This window comes from Callithrix jacchus, chromosome 17 (genome assembly GCF_049354715.1).
Source record: "Callithrix jacchus isolate 240 chromosome 17, calJac240_pri, whole genome shotgun sequence".
Classification (NCBI taxonomy): domain Eukaryota; kingdom Metazoa; phylum Chordata; class Mammalia; order Primates; family Cebidae; genus Callithrix; species Callithrix jacchus.
The window spans coordinates 2,142,881-2,164,740 of record NC_133518.1 but is presented as its reverse complement, the minus strand read 5'-3'; positions in this window follow the sequence as shown (position 1 = coordinate 2,164,740).

The window sequence follows — 21,860 nt, the reverse complement described above, 5'->3', positions numbered from 1 at the left end:
AGGCAATTCGAGAGAATTCCAGGCAAGGCAATTTTAGGCAAATCCAGGCAAGGCAATTCCAGGCAAGAAAATTTCAGGAAATTCCAGGCAAGGCAATTTGAGGCAATTTGAGGCAAGGAAATTGCAGGTTAAGTAACCCCAGGAAATTGCAAGCAAGGAAATTCCACGCAATTCCAGGCAAGGAAATTCATGGCAAAGCAATTGAAGGCAACTCCAGGCAAGTCAATTCCAGTCTAGGCAACTCCAGGCAATTTCAGGCAAGGCAATTTTAGGCAAGGCAATTCGAGAGAATTCCAGGCAAGGCAATTTTAGGCAAATCCAGGCAAGGCAATTCCAGGCAACAAAATTCCAGGCAAGGCAATTCCAATCAAGGCAATTCCAGGCCAGGCAATTCAAGGCAAGGCAATTCCAGGCAATTTTATGCAAGGCAATTCCAGAGAGGCAATTCCAGGCGAGGCCATTTAAAAAATTCTATGCAAGGCAATTTTTGAAAAGGCAATTCCAGGCAAGGCGATTCCAGGCAATTTCAATCATGGCAATTCCAGGCAAGGCAATTCGAGGCAATTTGAGGTAAGGCAATTCCAGGCAAGGCATTTCCAGGCAAGGCAATTTCAGGCATTTTCAGAAGACACTTCCATGCAGTGCAATTGCAGGCAATTTTATGCAAGGCAATTCTAGGCAATTTCAGGCAAGGCAATTATAAACAATTTGAGGAACGTTAATTCCAGGCTAGTCAAGGCAATTTCAGTCAAGGCAATTCCAGGCAAGGCAATTCAATGCAAAGCAATTCCAGGAAAAAAATTCCAGGCAATAAAATTGCAGACAATTCCAGGCAACGCGATTTTAGTCAAAAAAATTTCACACAAAACAATTTCAGGCACATCCAGGCAAGGCAATTCCAGACAATTCCATGCAAGGCAATTCCAGGCAAGGCAATTATATGCAATTCCAGGAACGTTAATTCCAGGCTAGTCAAGGCAATTTTAGTCAAGACAATTTCAGGCAAGGCAATTCAATGCAAAGCAATTCCAGGAAAGAAAATTACAGGCAATGAAATTGCAGACAATTCCACGTAATTCCAGGAAAGGTAATTCCTGGCAAAACAATTCCGAACAAATTTAGGTAAGGCAATTTCAGGCAAAGCAATTTCAGAAAATTCCAGGCAAAACAATTTCAGGCGAGGCGATTTCAGGCAATTCCTGGCAATCCAATTCCAGGATACGCAATTCCAGGCAATTCCAGGCAAGGTAATTCCAGATAAAGTAATTCCAGCAATTCCAGGCAAGGCAATTTAAGTCAAAAAAATTTCACACAAGGCCATTCCAGGCAATTCTAGGCAAGGCAATTCCAGGCAAGGCAATTCCAGATAATTCCAGGTAACATGATTCCAGGCAAGGTAATTCCAGGCAATTCCAGGCAATTTGAAAAAAGTAAATTCCAGGCAAGACAACGCTAGTCAAGGCAATTTCAGTCCAGGCAATTCCAGACAAGGCAATTCCAGGCAAGGCAATTTCTGGCAAAACAATTTCAGGCAAATTTATGTAAGGCCATTCCAGGGAAAGCATTTCTAGAAAATTCCAGGCAAAACAATTCCAGGCAAGGCAATACCAACCAATTCCTGGCAACGCAATTCTATGCTAGGCCATTCCAGGCAATTCCAGTCAAAAAAATTTAATGCAAGGCAATTCTAGGCAATTCCAGGAAAGGCAATGCCAGGCAAGTTTATTTCAGAAAATTCCAGGCAATGCAATCCAGTTAAAACAACTCCAGGCAATTCTAGGCAAGGCAATTTCAGACAAAGCAATTCCAGGCAATTCCAGGCAAGGCAATCCCTGGCAAGGCAATTCCAGGCAATTCCAAGCAACTTCATGCAAGGCAATTCCAGGCAAGGCTTTTTCAGGCAAATTCTATCAAGGCAATTCCATGAAATTCAACTCCAGGCAATATAAGGAAAGGCAATTCCAGGCAAGGTAATTTCAATCAATTTAAAAAAAAAGAAATTTCAGGAAAGGAAATTCCAGACAATTCCAATCAAGGCAATTTTAGGCAACTCCAGGCCAGATAACTTTAGGCAAGGCAATATTTCCAGGCAAGGCAATATTTCCCGGCAAGGCAAAATAATTATTCCAGGAAAGGCAAAGCAAGGCAAGGTGAGGCAAGGCAAGGCAAGAGAATTCCAGGCAATATTAGGCCAGGCAATCTCAGGCAAGGCAAGGCTAGGCAAGGCAATCCCAGTCGAGGGAATTCCAGGCAAAGCAATTCTAGGCAAGGTATGGTTACACAGAACAATTCCAGGCAAGGCAACTCCAGGCAATTCTAGACAAGGCAATTCCAGTCAATTCCAGGCAAGGTAATTAATAGAAAGGCAATTCCAGGCAATTCCAGGCAAGGCGGTTCCAAACAAGGCAATTCCAAACATTTCCAAAAAGGCACTTTCAGGCAAGGTAATTTCAGGCAATTCCAGGCAAGGCAAGGCAATGCAAAAATATTCCAGGCAAGGCAATTCCAAAAACTTTTAGGCCAGGAAATACCAGGCAATTCCAGGAAAGTTCATTCCAGGTAATGCAATTCCAGGCAAGGCAATTCCCAGCAAGGCAATTTCAGGCAAGGCAATTCCAGGCAACTTCAGGCAAGGCAATTCCATGCAAGGCAATTCCATACGAAGCAAGACAAGGCAATTCCAGGCAAGGCAATTCCATGCAAAACAACCCTAGGCAATTTAAGGTAAGGCAATTCCAGTAAAGGCATTTCCAGACAGTTTCAGGCAAGGAAATTTTAGGCAAGGCAACTCCAGGAAATTTCAGGCAAGGCAATCTGGGCAAGGCAACTTATGACAAGGCAATTCCAGGCATGGCAAGGCAATTCTAGGTAAGGAAATTCCAGGCAAGTCAATTCCAGGTAATGCAATTCCAGGAATGGCAATTCCAGGCATGGAAATTCAAGGCAAAGCAATAACATTCAAAACAATTTCAGGCAAGTCCAGGCAATTTTATTCAACGCAATTCCAGGCAAGGCTATTCCAGGCAATTTTAGGCAAATATATTCCAAGCAAGGCAATTCCAGGCAAGGCAAGTCAAGGCAAGGCAATTCCAGCCATGGAAATTTCAGGCAAGGCAATTTTAGGCAACACAAGGCAAAGCAAGGCAATTCCAGGCCAGGCAATTCGAGGTAAGAAAATTACAGGCAATTGCAGGCAAGGCAATTACAGGCAAGGCAACTATAGGCAATTTCAGGAAAGGCAATTTCAGGCAAGGCATTTCCAGATAATTTTAGACAAAGAAATTTTTGGCAAGGTTACTTCAGGCAATTCAAGGCAAGGCAATTCCAGTCAAGGCAGTTCCAGGGAATTCCATGCAAGGCAATTCCAGGGGTGACAATTCCAGGAAATTCCATGCAAGACAATTCCATGAAAGGCAACTCCAAACAATTCGACACAAGGCAATTAATGGCAATGCAATTCCAGGCAATACCAGGCAAGACATTTTGAGGCAAAAAAATCCCAGGCATTTCCAGGAAAGGCACTTAAAGGCACGGAAATTTCAAGTAATTTTAGGCAAGACAATTCCAGGCAAGGGAATTAAAGGCAAATTCAAGCAAGTGAATTCCAGGCAACTTCAGGCAAGGCAATTCCAGGCAAGGCAATTCTAGGCAATACCAGGCAAGGAAATTATAGGCAAAGCATTTCCAGACAATTCCAGGCAATTCGAGGCAAGTAATTCCAGGCAAGGAAAGGCTAGTCAAGGCAAGGCTAATAATCAAGGCAATTCCAGTCAAGAAAATTACAGGCAAGGCAATTCCAAGGAAGACAATTCCAGGCAAGGTAATTGCAGGTAATTCCCGGCAAGGCAATTCCAGTCAATTCCAGGCAAGGCAATTCCTACAAAGGCAATTCCAGGCAACTTTACCTAAGGCAAATACAGGCTAGGCAATTCCAGGCAAAATAATTCCAGTCAAGGCAATTCCTGGCAAGGCATTTCCAGGTAAGGCAATTCCAGGAAATTCCAGGCAGGGCAATTCCAGGTAAAACAATTTCAGAAAATTACAGGCATGGCAATTACAGGCAAGACAATTCCAGTCAAGGCAATTAGAGAAAATTTTATTCTAGGCAATTCCAAGCAAGACAATTAATGGAAAAGCAATTACAGGCAAGGCAATTCCAATAAAGGAAATTTCACACAAGGCAATTTTAGGCAATTCAAGGCAAGGCAATACCAGGCAAGGCAATTCGATAAAATTCCAGGCAAAGCAATCCCAAGCAAAACAATTCCAGGCAATTCCAGGCAAGGAAATTCCAGGCAAAGCAGTTCCAGGCAATTCCAAAAAATGCAGTTTTAGGCAAGGCATTTTCATTCAATTCCAGGCAAAACAACTTCTGACAAGGCAAATCCAGGCAATTCCAGGCAAGGCAATTCCAGGGAAGGCAATTCCAGGCAATTCCATGCAAGGCAATTCCAGGCAAATAATTCCAGGCAATTCCATGCAAGGGAATTCCAGGCAATGCAATTCCAGGCAATTTCAGCAAGGCAATTCCTGGCAAGGCCATTCCAGGCAACTCTACACAAGACAATTTCTGGCAAGGCAATTTTAGGAAATTTCAGGCACAGCAATTCCAAGCAACGCAATACCAGGCAATTCCAGGAAAGGCAATCTCTGGAAAGGCAATTCCAGGCAAGTAAATTTCTGGCAATTCCAGCCAAGGCAATTCTAGGTAAGGCAATTCCAGGAAAGGCAATTTCAGGAAAGGGAATTACAGGCAATTCCAGGAAAGGAAATTCGAGGAAAGAAAATTCCAGGCAATTTTATGCAAGGCAATTCCAGGTCATTCCAGGTCAGTTAATTCCAGACAAGGAAAATTTTTTAGGCATGGCAATGCAAGGCAATTTTTCCAGGAAGTGCAAACAAGGCAAGGCAAGGCAATTCGAGGCAAAGCAAGGCAAGGCAAGGCAATTTCAGATAAGGCAAGGCAAGGCAAGGCAAGGCAATTCCATTCAAGGCAAGTCCAGGAAATTCCATTCAAGGCAATTCCAGCCAAGGCAATTCCAGGAAACTAAATTCCAGGCAAAAATATTCCAGGCAATTCCAGGCAAGTCAATTTCAGGTAATGCAATTCCAGGAAAAGCAATTCCAGGACATGCAATTTAAGGCAAGGCAATTGCATTCAGGATAATTTCAGGCAATTACAGCCAATTACAGGCAACGCAATTTCAGGCTTCTTGGAATTGTCTTTTCTGAAATTGCCTTGCATGACATTGCCTGAAATTGCCTTGCCTGAAATTTCCTTTCCTGAAATTGCCTGGAATTGCCTTGCCTGGAGTTGCCTAGCCGGGAATTGCCTGGAATTACCTTGCTTGGATTTGCCTTCCCTGTAATTGCCTGTAATTAACTTGTCTGGAATTCCCTTGCCTGGAATTGCATAGCCTGGAAGTACCTTGCATGGAATTCCCTGGAATTGCCTTGCCGGAAATTGCCCTGCTTGGAATTGCCTTGCTTGGAATTGCCTTTAGTGGAATTGCCTGGAATTGCCTTGAATAAAATGGCCTTTCTAGAAATGGACTGTCCAGGAATTGCCTGAGATTGCCTTGTCTAAAATTGCCTTTCCTGGAGTTGCCTGGAATTTCCTTGCCTTGACTTGCCATGTCTGAAATTGCCTGAAATTCCCTTGCCTGGAATTGCCTTGCCGGAAATTGCCTTGCTTGGAATTTCTTGGAGTTCCCTTGCCTGGAATTGTCTTGAATAAAATGGCCTTGCCAGAAATGGCCTTTCCAGGAATTGCCTGAGATTTCCTTGTCTGTAATTGCCTTTCCTGGGATAGCCTGGAATTTTTTTGCCTTGACTTGCCATGTCTGGAATTGCCTGAAATTCCCTTGCCTGGAATTGCCTTGCCTGAAATTGCCTTGCCTGGAATTGCCTCGAATTGCCTTGCCTGGTGTTGCCTTGCCTTGAATTGTCTGGAATTGCCTTGCCTTGAATTGCCTGGAAATGCCTTGTCTGGAATTTTTTTGCCTGGAGTTGCCTGGAATTGACTTGACTAAAATTGCCTTGCCTGGAAGTGCCTGAAATTTTCTTCCCTATAATTGCCTTGCCTGGAATTCCCTTGCCTGCTATTGCCTTGCATGGAATCGCCTAGCATTGCCTTGTGTGGAATTTTCTTTCATGGAATTGCCTTGCCTGGAATTGCCTGAAATTCTTTTGCCTGGAATTGCCTGGAATTGCCTTGCCTGCAATTGCCAGAAATTATTTTGCCTGTAATGGACATTCCTGGAATTCCCTTTCCTTGCCTTGCCTTGCCTTGAATTATTTTGCCTGGAACTGCCTTGCCTGGAATTTCCTTGCATGGAATTGCCTGGAATTGCATTGCTTAAAATTGCCTTGCCTGTAATTCCCTGTAATTGCCTCGACTGTAATTGCCTTGCCTGGAATAATTACCTTACCTTGCTTGCTTAGAATAATTGTCTTCCCTGGAATTGCCTTGCCTGGAATATTTTGTTATTGCCTTGCCAGGAGATGCCTTGCCTGGTATTGCCTGGAATTGCCTTGCCTAGAATTGCCTTGTCTGGAATCACCTGAAGTTGCCTTTCCTGGAATTGCCTTGCCTTTAATTGACTGGAATTACCTTGGCTGGAACTGCCTTGCATAAAATTACCTGGAATCATTTTTTTGGAATTCCCTTGCCTGGAATTGCCTCGAAATGCCTTCTCTGTTTTGCCTTGTCTGGAATTGCCTGGACATGCCTTGCCTGAAATTGCCTTGCCTAAAATTGCCTGGAATTGCCATTACTGGGATTGCCTTGCCTGAAATTTTCTTGCATGGAATTGCATTGCCTGGAATTACCAGGAATTGTTTAGCCTGGTATTATTTTGCCTGAAATCGCCTAGAAGTGCCATGTGTGGAATTTCCTTGCCTGGAATTGAATGAAATAGCCTTGTTTGGAATTGCCTCACCTGGAGTTGCCTGGAGAATTTTTACCTGGAATTGTTTTGTCTGGAGTTGCCTGAGATTGCCTTGATTGGAATTGCCTGGAATTGCTTTGGCAGGAATTGTCTTGTCTGCAATTACCTGGAATTGCCTTTTCTGTAATTGCCTTGCCTAGAATTGTTTTGACTGAAATTGCCTGTTATTGCCTGTAATTGCCTTGACTGTAATTGTATTGCTTTGAATTACCTTGCCTGGAATTAGATTTCTGTATTTGCTTCGTCTGGAATAGCCTTCCTTGAAATTGCCTTATCTGGATGTATCTTGGAAGGCATTGCCTGGTTTTGCTTTACCTAGAATTGCCTTACCTAGAATTGCCTTGCCTTGCATTGCCTTCCTTTGCTTGGAATTTCCTTGCCTTGGTTTGCCTGGAATTGCCTTGCCTTGCCTTGCCTTGCTTTGCCTGGGATAATTGCCTTACCTAGCCTTGCCTGGAAAAAATGTCTTGCCTGAAATTTTCTTGATTGGAATTACCTGGAGTTGCCTTGCCTAAAATAGCCTTGCTTGGCATTGCCTTCCCAGGAATTGCCTTTAATGAAATTGCCTGGAATTGCCTTGCTTGGAATTTCATTGCCTGCAATGACCTGGAGTTGCCTTGTCTGAAATTGCCTTGCTTGAAATTGCTTGGAATTGCCTTCCCAGGAATGGCCTTGAATAAAATTCCCTGGAATTGCCTTGCCTGGAATTACCTTGCCTGGAATTACCTTGCCTGGAATGATCTGGAGCTGCCTTACCTGGAATTGTTTTAACTGGAATTGCCTTGCCTGAAATTGCCTTGCCTGGAATTGCCAGAAATTGCCTTGCCTGACGTTTCGTTTCCCGGAATTGCCTTGAATTGCCTTGCCTGGATTTGACTTGCCAAGAATGGCCTTTAATTGCCTTTCCAAAATTTACCTTGTCTGGAATTCCCTGTAATTGTTTTGCCTGGAATCCCTTGCCTGGAATTGCCTGCAATTGCCTTGCTGAAAATTGACTTGCCTGGAATTTCTTCAAATTGCCTTGCCTGGACTTGCCTTTAGTGGAATTGTCTGGAATTGCCTTGTCTGGAATTGCCTTTTCTGAAATTGCCTGGAATTGCCATTTCTAAAATTGCCTTACCTAAAATTGCTTTATCTGGATGGGACATGCCTGGAATTCTTTGGTATTGCCTTACCCTGAATTGACTGAACTTGCCTTTCCAGGAATTGCCTTGCAGGAAATTGAATGAAATTGCCTTGTTAAAAATTGCCTGAAATTCTCTAGCCTAGAATTGCTTCTACAGGAATTGCATTTCCTGGAATTGCCTGGATTTGCATTGCCTGGAAGTGCCTTGAGTGGTATTGCCTGGAATTGCCTTACCATTAATTGCCTTGCCTGGAATATCCTGGAATTGCCTTGCCGAGGATTGCCTGGAGTTGCCTTGCCTGGAATTGTCTTGCCTGGAATTACCTGGAGTTGTCTTGCCTGGAATTGCCTTGCTTTAAATTGCCTTGCCTGGAATTGCCTTTCCTGTAGTTGCTTCGTCTGGAATTGCCTTGCTTGAAATTGCCTTATCTAAATTTGACTTGCTTGGAATTGAGTGGTATTCCCTTCCCTAGAATTTTCTGGAATTGTTTTGCCTGGAATTGCCTTGCCAGGAATTGCCTGGAAATGCCTTGCATAGAATTGCCTTCCCTGGAATTTCCATGACTGGAAATGCCTTGCTTGGAATTGCCTGAAATTGCCTTGCCTGAAATTGTTTTGCCTTGTATTGTTTTGCCTGAAATCGCCTAGTATTGCCATGTGTGGAATTTTCTTGCCTGGAATTTCATTACCTGGATTTGCTTTGCCTGGAATTTCCTAGAATTGCATTGGCTGAAATTGCCTTGCCTTGAATTACCTGGAATTGTCTTGCCTAGAATTATTTTGCCTGTAATTGCCTGTAATTACCTTGACTGTAATTGTCTTTCTTTGAATTTCCTTGCCTGGAATTGCATTTTCTGTAATTGCTTCGTCTGAAATTGCCTTATCTGAATTTGACTTGCCTGAAATTCCCTGGGATTTCCGTGTCTGGAATTGCATTACCCAGAATTACCTTGCCTGGAATGACCTGGAGTTGCCTTGTTTGAAATTGCCTTGACTGGAATTGCCTTGCCTGGAATTGACTTGAATTGACTCGCCTAAAATTCGCTTGCCTAAAGTTGCCTGGGATTGCCTTGCCTGGAATTGCCTTGCCTGAAATTGCCTGGAATTGCCATGATGAAAATTGCATTGCTCGAATTGCCTGAAATTTTCTTGCCTGGAATTGCCAGGAATTGTTTTGCCTGAAATCTCCTAGTATTGCCATGTGTGGAATTTTCCTGCCTGGAATTGATTTGCCTGGAATTGCGTGGAAAAAATCTTGCCTGGGATTGCCTGGAGTTCTTTGTTTGAAATTGCCTTCTCTGGATTTGCCTGGAATTTGTTTTTCTGGAATAGCCATGCCGGGAAATGCATTGGCTGGAATTGCCTTGTCTTGAATTCTCTGAAATTGCCTATTCTGGAATTTCTTTGAATGGAATTGTTTTGCCTGGATTTGCCTCGAATTGCCATGACTGTAATTGCCTTACTTTGAATTACCTTGCCTAGAATTGCCTTTCCTGTAATTGCTTCGTCTGGATTTACCTTGCCTGAAGTTGCCTTATCTGGATTTGACTTCCCTGTAATTGCCTGGTATAGCCTTGCCTAGAATTGCCTTGCATTGCATTCCCTTGCTTTGCCTCGATTTGCCTTGCCTTGCCTCTCTTTGCCTGGAATAATTGCCTTACCTTGCCCTGCCTGGAATAATTGGCTTGCCTGGAATTGCCTTGATAGGAATTACCTGAAGTTGCCTTGCCTGGAATTGCCTGAAGTTTCCTTGCCTGGAATTGCCTTGCCTTGAATTGTCTGGAATTACCTTGCCTTGAATTGCCTTGATTGGAATTGCCTGACATTTTCTTGCCTAAAATTGCCTTGCCTGGAATTTCCTTGTTTAGAATTGCTTTGAATTGCCTTCCCAGGAATTGCCTTGAATGAAATTGCCTGGAATTGCCTTGTCTTGGTTTACCTGGCATGAAATATTTTTTCTGGAATGACCTAAAATTGCCTTCACTGGAATTACCTTGACTGAAACTGCCTGGCATTGCCTTGCCTGAAATTGCCTTGAATTGTCATGCCTGGAATTTCCTATTCTGGAATTGCCTTGCCTAAAGTTGCCTGTAATTGCTTTGCCTAAAATTCCCTCTCCTGGAATTGCGTGGAATTGCCTAGTCTGGAATTACCTTGCCTGGAATTGCCTGTAATTGCCTTTCCAGAATTTTTTTTGCCTGGAATTTCTTGGAATTTTCTTGCCTGGACTTGCCTTCAGTGGAATTGCCCGGAATTGCCTTGATTGAAATTGTTTTTCCGGAAATTGTCTGGAATTGCCTTTTTTGGAATTGCCATGAATTGCTTTGCCTGGAATTGTTATGTCTGGAATTGTTTGGGATTCCCTTGCATGAAATTGCCTTGCCTGGAATTGCCTGAAATCTCGTTGACAGCAATTGCCTTGGGTGGATTTGTGTGGAATTGCCTTGCCTGGAATTGCCTTACCTGAAATTGCCTGGAGTTTTTTTGCCTGGAATTGTCTGTCCTGGAATTGCCTTGAATTGCCTTGCCTGGATTTCCCTTGACTGGAATTGCCTGGAATGGCCTAGCCTGGAATTACCTTGCCTGGAATTGTCTAAAATTGCCTTGCCAAAAATGTTTTTTTTATGGAATTCCTGGGAATTGCCTTGCCTCAAATAGCCTAAAATGGCGTTGGCAGCAATTGGCTTTCCTGGAATTTTGTGAAATTGCCTTGCCTGGAATTGCCTGAAGTTTTTTTGCCTGGAATTGCCTTGCCTGGATTTGCTTTTTCTGCCCTGCCTTTTCTAAAATTTCCTGGAATTGCATTGCCTGAAATTGCATTGTCTGGAATTGCGTGTAATTACCTTGACTGTATTTGCCTTGCTTTGAATTACCTTGCCTGGAATTGCCTTGCCTGGAATTGCATTTCCTGAAATTGCTGTGCATGAAATTGCCTTTTTAAAAATTGCCTGTAATTGCCTTGTCTGGAATAGGCTTTTCTTGAAATGCCTGGAATTTCTTGCCTGAAATTGTTATGTATGGAATTTCTGGAATTCCCTGGACTCAAATTGCCTTGCCTGGAATTGTATGCCTTGAATTGCCTGAAATTGGGTTGGCAGAAATTGCCTTGCCTGGAATTGCCTTACCTAGAATTGCTTGGAGTTTTTTTTGCCTGAAATTGCCTTGCCAGGAGTTGCCTGAAATTGCCTTGCCTGGAATAGCGTTGGCTGAAATTTTCTTGTGTAGAATTGCCTGGAATTGCCTCGAATTTTCTTGACTGGTATTGCCTTGCCTGGAATTGCCTGGAATTGCCTGGAATTGCCTTGTCTTGTATTGCCTTGCCGGAATTGCCTGAAATTGCCTTCCCTATAATTGCCTTGCCTGGAATTGTCTGGAATTGCCTTTCTTGGAATTGCATTGTCTGGAATCGCCTATTATTGCCTTGCATGGAATTTTCTTAACTGAAATTGCCTTACCTGGAATTGACTAAAATTGCCTTGCCCAAATTTGCCTTCCCTACAATTGCCTGGAATTTTTTTCTCTGGAATGGGCTTGCCTGGAATTTTCTTTCCTTGCCTTGCCTTGCCTGGAATTACCTTGCCTAGAATTTTCTTGCTTGGAATTTCCTTACCTGGAATTCCCTGGAATTGCATTGCCTAAAATTGTCTTGCCTGGAATCACCTAAAATTTTGTGGATCTGCCTTTCCTGTAATTGCCATGCCTTGCCTTGCCTGGAATAATTACCTTACCTTGGCTTTCCTGAAATAATTGCCTTACCGGAAATTACGAAGCCTGGAATTTTTTGGAGTTGCCTTGCCTGGACTTGCCTTGCGTGGAATTTCCTGCAATTACCTTGCCTTGACAGGAATTGCCTTTTCTGAAATTGCCTGGAATTGCCTGGTCTTGAATTGTCTTTTGTGGAATTGCCTGAAAAATGCCTTGCCTGAAATTGCCATGTCTGGAATTGCCTGGAATGCTTTTGACTGGAATTGCCTTGTCTGGAATTGCCTCAAATTGAGTTGGCAGAAATTCCCTTGCCTGGAATTCTGTGGAATTGCCTATTTGGAATTGCCTTACCTTGAATGGCTTGGAGTTTTGTGGTTTTTTTGCCTGGAATTGCCTTTCCTGGAGTTAGCTTTAATTGCCTTGCCTGAAATTGCCTTGCCTGGAATTGCCTTAACTGGGATTGCCGGGAGTTTTTTTGCCTGAAATTGACTTTCCTCGAGTTGACTTGAATTGCCTTGCCTGAAATTGCCTTGGCTGAAATTCCCTGGGATTGCCTTGAGTGGAATTGCCTGGAATTGCCTCGGATTGCCTTGCCTGGTATTGCCTTGCCTGGAATTTTCTGGAATTGCCTTGCCTGGAATTGCCTGGAAATGCCTTCTATGAAATTGTTTTGCATGGAACTTCCTGGTATTGCCTTGACTGGAATCGCCTTGCCTGGAATTGGCAAAAATTGTTTTTTTTTTTTTAAATTGACTTGCCTGGAATTGCCTTGAATTGTCTTGCCTTGTATTTTCTTGCCTGGAATCGCCTAGTATTGCATTGCATAGAATTATTTTGCCTGAAATTACCTTGCCTGAAATTTTGTGGAATTGCCTTGCCTGGAATTGCCTTGACTGTAATTGCCTGGAATTATTTTTACTAAAATTGCCTTGCCTGGAATTGCCTTTCCTTGCCTTGCCATGCCTGGAATTGCCTTGCCTGGATTTGCCTTGCCTGGAATTGCCAGGAATTGCCTGGAATTGCCTTGAATTTAATTGTCTTGCCTTTAATGGCCTTGCCTGAAATCTCCTTGACTGGAATTGCTATGCCTGAAATTGCCTTACCCGGAATTGACTTGCCTGGAATTGCCTGATATTGCCTTGTTTAGAATTGCCTGGAATTGTTTTGCTTGGCCATTCCTTTCCTGAAATTGCCTTGCCTGGAATTGCCTTGTCTGGAATTGCCTTTCCTGAAATAAACTGTTGTTGCCTTGCCTGAAATTGCTTTGACTGGAATTGTCTGAAATTGTTTTGCCTGAATTTGCCTTGTATGAAATTACCTGGATTTGCCTTGCCTGGAATTCCCTTGCCGGGAATTGACTGTAATTGCCTGGGTTTTATTTGCCTTGTCTTGGGTTGCCTGGAATTGCCTTGCCTGGAATTGCCTGGAATTACCTTGCTTGGAATTGTCTTCCCTGAAATTTCCTTGCCTGAAATTGCCTGGAATTGCCTTCACTGTAATTGCCTTGCTTTCAATTGCCTTGCCTGGAATTGCCTTGCCGGGAATTGACTGTAATTGCCTCGCCTTTATTTGCCTTGCCTGGGGTTGCCTGGAATTGCCTTGCCTGGAATTGTCTGGAATTACCCTGCTTGGAATTGTCTTCCCTGAAATTTCCTTGCCTGAAATTGCCTGGAATTGCAGGAAATTGCCTTCACTGTAATTGTTTTGCTTTCAATTGCCTTGCCTGGAATTGCCTTACGTAGAGTATACTTGCCTGGATATGCCTGGTTTTACCTTGCTAGAATTGCCTGGAATTTTCTTGCCTTGTCTTGCCTTGCCTGGATTTCCCTGAACTTGCCTTGTGTTTCCTGAAATTGCCTCTCCTTGCTTTGTCTTACCTTGCCTGGAATAATTGCCTTGCCTTGAATTGCCTGGAATAATTATATTGCCTGAAATTGCCTGGAATTGCCTTGTCTGGAATTGCCTTGCGGGGAATTGCCTGAAATTCCCTTGCCTAGAATTGCCTTGCCTGGAATTATCTTGCCTGGAACTGCTTTGAATTGCCTTGCCAGGAATTGCCTTGCCTGGAATTGACTTGCCTGGATTTATCTGAAGTTGCCTTGCCTGGAACTTCCTTGCCTGGAATTGCCTGAAATTGGCTGGAATTGCCCCGCCAAAAATTGTTTGCCTGACATTCCCTGGAATTGCCTTGTCTGAAATTGCCTTGCCTGGGATTCTGTGTAATTGTCTTACCTGATATTGTTTTTCCTGTAATTTTCCATAATTGCCGTGACTGGTATTGCCTTGACTAGAATTTCCTGAAATTGCTTTGTGTGGAATTTTCTTGCCTGAAATTCGCTTGCCTTTAATTGCCTTGCCTGCAATTGCCTGAAATTGTCATGGCTGGAATTGTCTTGCCTGGAATTGCCTTGCCTCTCATTGCCTTTCCTGAAATTGCCTGGAATTGCCTTGCCTTAAAATGTCTTGCCTGAAATTGCCTTGATTGGAATTGTCTTGCCTGGAATTACTTTATGTGCAATTCTTTTTCCCTTAATTGCCTGATTTTGACTTTCCTAGAATTGCCTGGAATTGCCTTGCCTTGTTTTTCTTTGCCTGGATTTTTTTTTAATTGCTTTGCCTTGCCTTGCATTGCCTGGAATAATCGCCTTGCCTGGAATTGCCTGAAATTGCCTTGCTTAGAATTGAATTGCCTGATCTTTCCTGGAATGAGCTTAACTGGAATTGCGAAGCCTGGAATTGCCTGCAAATTTTTGCCTAGAGTTGAATTACCTAGAAGTGCCTTGCTGGAAATTGCTTGGAATTGTCTTGCCAGGAATTGCCTGGCCTGGAATTACCTGTAGTTTCTTGCTTGGAATTGCCTTCCCTAAAGTTCACTTTAATTGATTCACCAAAATTGTTTCCATGAAATTGCCTGGAATTGCCTTGCCTGCAATTGCATTGCCTGGAATTGCCTGGAATTCCGTTGCCTGAAATTGCCTTTCCTAAAATTTCCTGTAATTGCCTTGCCTGATATTTTCTTGCCCGGAATTGCCTTGTGTGAAAATATTTTGCCTGGAATTACCTTGCCTGGAATTGCCTGGAATTTCCTGGCCTGGAATTGTCTTGCCTGGAATTGCTTGGAATTGCCTTGCCTGGAATTGCCTTGAATTGCCTTGCCAAGAATTGCCCTTCCTGGAATTAACCTGCCTGGAATTGCCTTGCCTGGAATTGTTTTGCCTGATATTGGTTTGCCTGAAATTGCCTGGCATTGTATTGCCTGATATTGGTTTGCCTGAAATAGCTGAGTATTGCCATGCATGGAATATTCTTGCCTAGAATTGCCTTGCCTGGAATTGCGTGGAATAGCCTTGCCTACAATTGCCTTACCTGGAATTGCCTTGTCTGGAGTTGCCGGGAATTGCCTTGCCTGGAAATGCCTCATCTGTAATTGACTTACTTTAATTGCATGGTTTTGCCTTGCCTAGAATTGCCTGGAATTGCCTTGCCTTGCCTTTCTTTGCCTGCAATTTCCTTGAATTGCTTTGCCTTGCCTTGAATAAAATAATTGCTCTGCCTTGCATTACTTGAAATATTTACCTTGCCTTGAATTGTCTGGAATTGCCTTGATTAGAATTGCCAAAAAATGTTTTGCCTGGAATTGCCTGGAGTTGCCTTGCCTGGAATCACCTTGCTTGGAATTGCCTTGCCTGTAATTTTTTAGTTTGGAATTGCCTTGACTTGAATTGCTGGGAATTGCCTTGACTTGAATTGCCTTGCCATTAATTGCTTCTTCTGGAATTGCCTTGCTTAGAATTAAATTACCTGGAATTTCCTGGAATGAGCTTAACTGGAATTTCAAAGCCTGGAATTTCCTTGCTTAGAATTGAATTATCTGAACTTTCCTGGAATGAGCTTAACTGGAATTTCGAAGCCTGGAATTGCCTGAAATTTTCTTGCCTAGAATTGCCTTACCTAGAATTGCCTTCCTGGAAATTGCTTGGAGTATTCTTGCCAGGAATTGCCTTGCCTGGAATTGCCTGGAATTGCATTGCCTGGAATGCCTGAAATTGCCTTACCTGGAATTGCCTTACCTGGAATTGCCTTCCCTGGAAATTCTTAAAATTGCCTTGCCTCTAATTGCCTTGCTTGGAATTGCCTGGAATTGCCATGCATGGAATTGCCTGGAATTTTCTATCCTGGAATTGGCTTGCCTGGAATTGCCTTGCCTGGAATTGCCTTCCCGAGAATTGTCTGAAATTGCGTTGCCTGGATTTGCCTTGCCTGGAATTGCTTGTAATTGCCTTGCCTGGAATTCCCTTGCCTGTATTTGCCTAGCCTAAAATTACCTTGCCTGGAATTGCCTGTTATTGCCTTGCCGGAAATTGCTTTTCCTGGAATTTCTTGGAATTGCCTCGCCTGGACTTGCCTTGCATGGAATTGCCTGGACTTGCCTTGTGAAAAATTGCCTTGCCAGGAATTCCCTCTCCTGGAATTGCCTGGAATTGCTTTCTCTAGAATTGTTTTTTCTGGAATTGTCTGAAATTTCCTTGCCTGGAATTGCCATGTGTGGAATTGCCTGGAATTCTCTTGCCTGGAATTGCCTTCCCTGGACTTGCCTGAAATTCCATTGGCAGGAATTGCCTTGCCTCGAATTGTGTGAATTTGCCTCCCCTGGAGTTGCCTTACCTGAAATTGCCTAAAGTTTTTTGCCTGGAATTTTCTTGTCTGGAGTTGCCTGGAGATTCCTTCTCTGGCATTACCTCGAATTGTCTTGCCTGGTATTGCCTTGCCTAGAATTGCCTTGTGGGAATTGCCTGGAAATGCCTTGTCTGAAATTGCATTGCCTTTAATTTTCTGGAATTGCCTTGACTGGAATTGCCTTGCCTGGAATTGCCTGGAATTGTTTTGCCTGGAATTTCCTTGCCTGAAATTGCCTTTCCTTGTCTTGCCTTGCATGAAATTGCCTTGCCTGGAATTGCCTTACCTGTAGTTGACTTTCCTGGAATTGCCTGATATTGCCTTCTTTAGAATTTCCTGGAATTGCCTTGCCTGGCCTTGTTTTGCCTTGCCTTGCCTTGCTTTCCCTGGAATTGCCTTGCCTTGCTTTGCCTTACCTTGCTTGGAATAATTGCCTGGCCTTGCATTGCCTGGAATAATTGCATTGCCTGAAATTAACTAGAATTGCCTTCATTTGAATTGTTAGGAATTGCCTTCTCTGGAATTGCCTGAAATTGACTTGGCTGAAATTGCCTTGGCTGGAATTGATTTGCCTGGAATTATTTGGAATTTTCTTACCTGGAGTTGCCTGGCCTGATATTGCCTTGCCTGTTATTGCATTGCCTGAAATTGCCTTGCTTGGAATATCCTTGAAAAGCCTTGCCTGGAATTGCCTTGACTGGAATTGCCTTAACTAAAATTGCCTTATTTACAATTGCCTGACATTGCCTTCCCTGGAATTGCCTTGACTGTAATAGCCTGGAATTGACTTGCCTGGTATTGTCTTGCCTGGAGTTTCCTAGTATTGCCTTGCGTGGAGTTTTTTTTCCTGGAATTGCCTTGCCTTTAATTGACTTGCTTGGAATTGCCTGATATTGCCTTGTTTAGAATTGCCTGGAATTTCCTTGCCTGGCCTCACCTTGCCTGAAATTGGCCTTCTTTCCTTGGCCTTGTCTTGCTTTGCCTGGAATTGCTTTGCATTGCCTTGACTGGAATAATTGCCTCACCTTGCTTTGCCTGGAATAATTGGTTTGAATGGAATTGCCTTGCCTTGAATTGCTTGGAATTGCCCTGCCTGGAATCGCTTCAAATTGCCTTACCTGGTATTGCTTTGCCTGGAATTGCCTTTCCTGGAATTGCCTTGTTGGGAATTGCCTGAAAATGCCTTGCCTGGATTTGCCTTGCCTGGATTTGCCTTGAGGGAATTTCCTTGCCTGGAATTGCCTAGCCCTGCCTATAATTGCCTGCAATTTTCTTGCCTGAAATTTCCTTGCCTGAAATTTCTTGGAATTGCCTTGCCTGGAATTGCCTGGAATTTGTTTTTCTGGAATTGCCTTGCCTAAAGATGCCTAGAATTGCCTTGCCTTGAATTGCCTTGCCTGGAATTGCCTGGAATTTTGTTGGCTTTGATTGCTTTGCCTGAAATTGCCTGGAATTGCCTTGCCTTGAATTGCCTCGAATTACCTTGCCTGGTATTGCCTTGTCTGGAATTGTTTGGAATTTTCTTGCCTGGAATTGTCTTGCTTAAAATTGCCTAGAAATGCCTTGTCCAGAATTGACTTGCCTGGATTTGCCCAGAATTGCCTTGACTGGAGTTACCTTTTGTGTAATAGCCTGGAATTGACTTGCCTGGTATTGCCTAGCATAGAATAGCCTAGTAATGCCTTGCGTGGAATTTTCTTGCCTGGAATTGCCTTGCCTGGAATTGCCTTGCCTGCAATTGCTTTGCCTGCAATTGCCTGGCGTTGTTTGGCCTGGAATTTCCTTGCCTGGAATTGACTGGAATTTCTTCCCCAAAAATTGCCTTCCCTGGAGTTTCCTGGAATTGCCTTGCCTGGAATTGCCTTGTTTGGAATTGCCTGAAATTGCCTTCCCTGAAATTACCTTGCCTGAATTTGCCTGGAATTTTCCTGCCTGGTATTGTTTTGCCTGAAATCGCCTAGTATTGCCATGTGTGGAATTTTCTTGCCTGAAATTTCCTTTCCTGCAATTGCCTAGAGTTGCCTTGCCTGGTATTGCCTTGACTGCCACTGCCTGTAATTTTTTTACCTAAATTTGTTTTGCCTGGAATTGCCTTTTCTTGCCTTGCCTTGACTGGAATTGTTTTGCCTTTAGTTGCCTTGTCTAGAATTGCCTGGAATTGAATTACCTAAAATTGCCTTGCACGGAATTGCCTGTAATTGCCTGAAATTTCCTTAACTGTAATTACCTTGCCTGGTATTCCCTTGCCTGAAATTTTATTGCCTGGAATTACCTTGCCTGGAATTGCCATACCTGGAATTGACCTGACTGGTGTTGCCTGATATTGTCTTATTTAGAATTGCCTGGTATTGCCTTGCCTAACCTTTCCTTGTCTGGAATTGCCTTGCTTGAAAATGCCTGGAATTGTTTTGCCTAAAATTGCCTTTTTTGCCTTGCCTTGCCTGGAATTGTTTTGCCTTTAATTGCCTTGCCTGGACTTGCATTTCCTGAAATTGCATTGCCTGTAATTGCCTTGCCTTGATTCGCCTTGCCTGAAATTGCCTTGCCTGGAATTGCCTTACCTGGAATTGACCCCTGGAATTGCCTGATATTGCCTTGTTTAAAATTGCCTGATGTTGCCTTGCCTGGCCTTGCCTTGTTTGAAATTTTCTTGCTTTGAGTTGCCTTGCCTTTCTTTGCCTGGAATTGTCTTGCCTGGAATAATCGCCTTACCTTGCCTTGCATGAAATAATTTTCTTGCCTGGAATTGCCTTGCCTGGAATTGCTTGGAATAGACTTGACAGAAAATGCCTTGCCTGGAATTGCCTTGCTTGTGACCACCTGGAGTTGCCTTGCCTTTAATTGCCTTGCCTGGAATCTACTGGAATTACCTTGCCTAAAATTGCGTTTTTTGGAATTGCTCATAATTGCCTTGCCTGAAATTGTCTTTCGTTGAATTGCCTGGATTGGCCATTCCTGGAATATCCTTGCCTGGAATTGCCTGGACTGGCGATTCCTGGTACATCCTGGCCTGGAATTGCCTGGAATTGCCTTGCCTTGAATTGCTTGGAATTGCCTTGCCAGGAAATTCCTTGCCTGGAATTGCATGGAATTGCCATGCCTGGAATTCCCTTGTCTGGAGTCACCTGGAGTTGCCATGTCTGTAATTGCCTTGTCTGTAATTGACTGGAATCGCTTCTCCTAAAATTGCCTTGCCTGGAGTTTTGTGGAATTGCCTTTTCTGGAATTGCATGAAATTAGCTTGCTTGGAATCGCCTTGCCTGAAATTGACTGGAATCGCCTTGACTGAAATTGCCTGGAATTGCCTCTAATTGCCTTGACTGTAATTGCCTTCCTTTCAATTGCCATGTTTGGAATTGCGTTGAATGGAATTGCCTTGCCTAGAATTCTTTTACGTGGAATTGACTTGCCTGGAATTGCTTGTTTTTGTCTTGCCTCGCTTGGATTTGCCTTATCTTGCCCTGCTTTGCCTGGAATTGCCCTGTTTGACTTGCCTTTAATTGCCTGGAATAATTGCCTTGCCTGGAATTGCCTTGCCTGGAATTGCCTGGAATTACATTGCTTGGCATTGCCTTGCCTGAAATTGACTGGAATTGCCTCGAATTGCTTTCACTGTAACTGGCTGGATTTTAATTGCCTTGCCTGGAATTGCCTTGCCTGGAATTGCCTGGTTTTGCCTTGCCTAGAATTGCCTGGAATTGCCTTGCCTTTTCTTGACTGTCCTGGATTTGCCTTATCTGCCATTGCTTTGCCTTGCCTTGCCTGGAATAATTGCCTTGCCATGCATTGCCTGGAATAATTGTCTTGCCTGGAATAGCCTGGAATTGCCTTGATTAGAATTGCCAGGAATTACCCTGCCTGGAATTCCCTTGTTTGGAATTGGCAGGAATTGCCTTGCCTTTAATTTCCTTGCCTACAATTGACTTGACTGGAATTGTCTGGAATTTTCTTGCCTGGATGTTTTTTGATAGAAATAGACTTGTCTGGATTTTTCTTGGCTGGATTGCCTTGCCTGGAATTACATGGCCTGTAATGTCCTTACCTGGAATTGCGTGGAATTGACTGTAATTGCCTTACCTGGAACTGACTAACCTCAAATTGACTTGCCTGGAATTGCCTGGTTTTGCCTTGCCTAGAATTGCCTAAAATTGCCTTGCCTTGCATTGCCTTGCCTAGAATAATTGCTTACCTGTTTTGCCTAGAATATTTGGCTTGCATGGAATTGCCTGAAATTGCCTTGATTAAAAATGCCTGGAGTTTCCTTGCCTGGAATTGATTGGAGTTGCCTTGCCAGGAATTACCTTGCCTGGATTTGACTGGAATTGTTTTGCCTTGAATTGCCTTGTTTGGAATTGCCTGAAATTGCCTCCCCTGGAATTGCCTGCAATTGCCTTGACTGGAATTGCCTTGCTTGGAGTTGCTTTGAATTGCCTTCCCAAAAATTGCTTTGAATAAAATTGCCTGGAATTGCCTTGCCTGAAATTGCCTGGAATTGCATTGCCTGGAATTTTCTTTTCTGGAATTGCCTGTAAATGCATTGCCAGGATTACCTTGCCAGGAATTGCCTGGAATTGCGTTGCCTAAATTTGCCTTGCCTGGATTTTTTTGTAATTGCCTTGCCTGAAATTCCCTACCTGGAATGGCCTTGACTGAAAATACCTTGCCTGAAATTGACTGCAATGGTCTTGCCTGGAATTGTCATGTCTGGAATTGACTGGAATTTACTTGTGTGAAATTTCCTTTTTAGAAATTGCCTAGAATTGCCTTGCCTGGAATTGCTTCGAATTGCTTTGCCAGGAAATGCCTTGCCTGGAATTTCTTGTAATTGACTTGCCTGGAATTGAATGGAATTGCCTTGCCTAAAATTGCCTTTCTAAAAATTGTCGCTCCTGGAATTGCCTGAAATTTCCTTGTTTGAAGTTGCCCTTTCTGGAATTGCCTGTAATTGCCTTGCCTGGAATTGTCATGTCTGAAATTTCCTGAAATTCCCCTGCATGGTATTACCTTGCCTAAAATTGACTTGCCTGGAATTGTGTGAAATTGCATTGGCAAAAATTGCCTTGACTGGAATTGCGTGGAATTGTCTTGCCTGGAATTGCCTTACCTGGAATTGCCTAAAGATTTTTGCCTGGAATTGCCTTGTTTGGAATTGCCTTTTTTGCAGTTTCCTGTAATTATTTTGCCTGAAATTGTCTTGATTGGAATAGCAGTTTCTGGTCTTGCCTTGCCTGGAATTGCCTTGCTTGAAATTGTCTTGCCTGGAATTGTTTGAAATTGCATTGCCTGAAATTGCCTTGCCTGGAATTGCCTGGAATTTTCTGTAATTGTCTTGACTGTAATTGCATTGCCTTGAATTGCCTTGCCTGGATTTGCCTTGCCTGGAATTGTGTTGCCAGGAATTG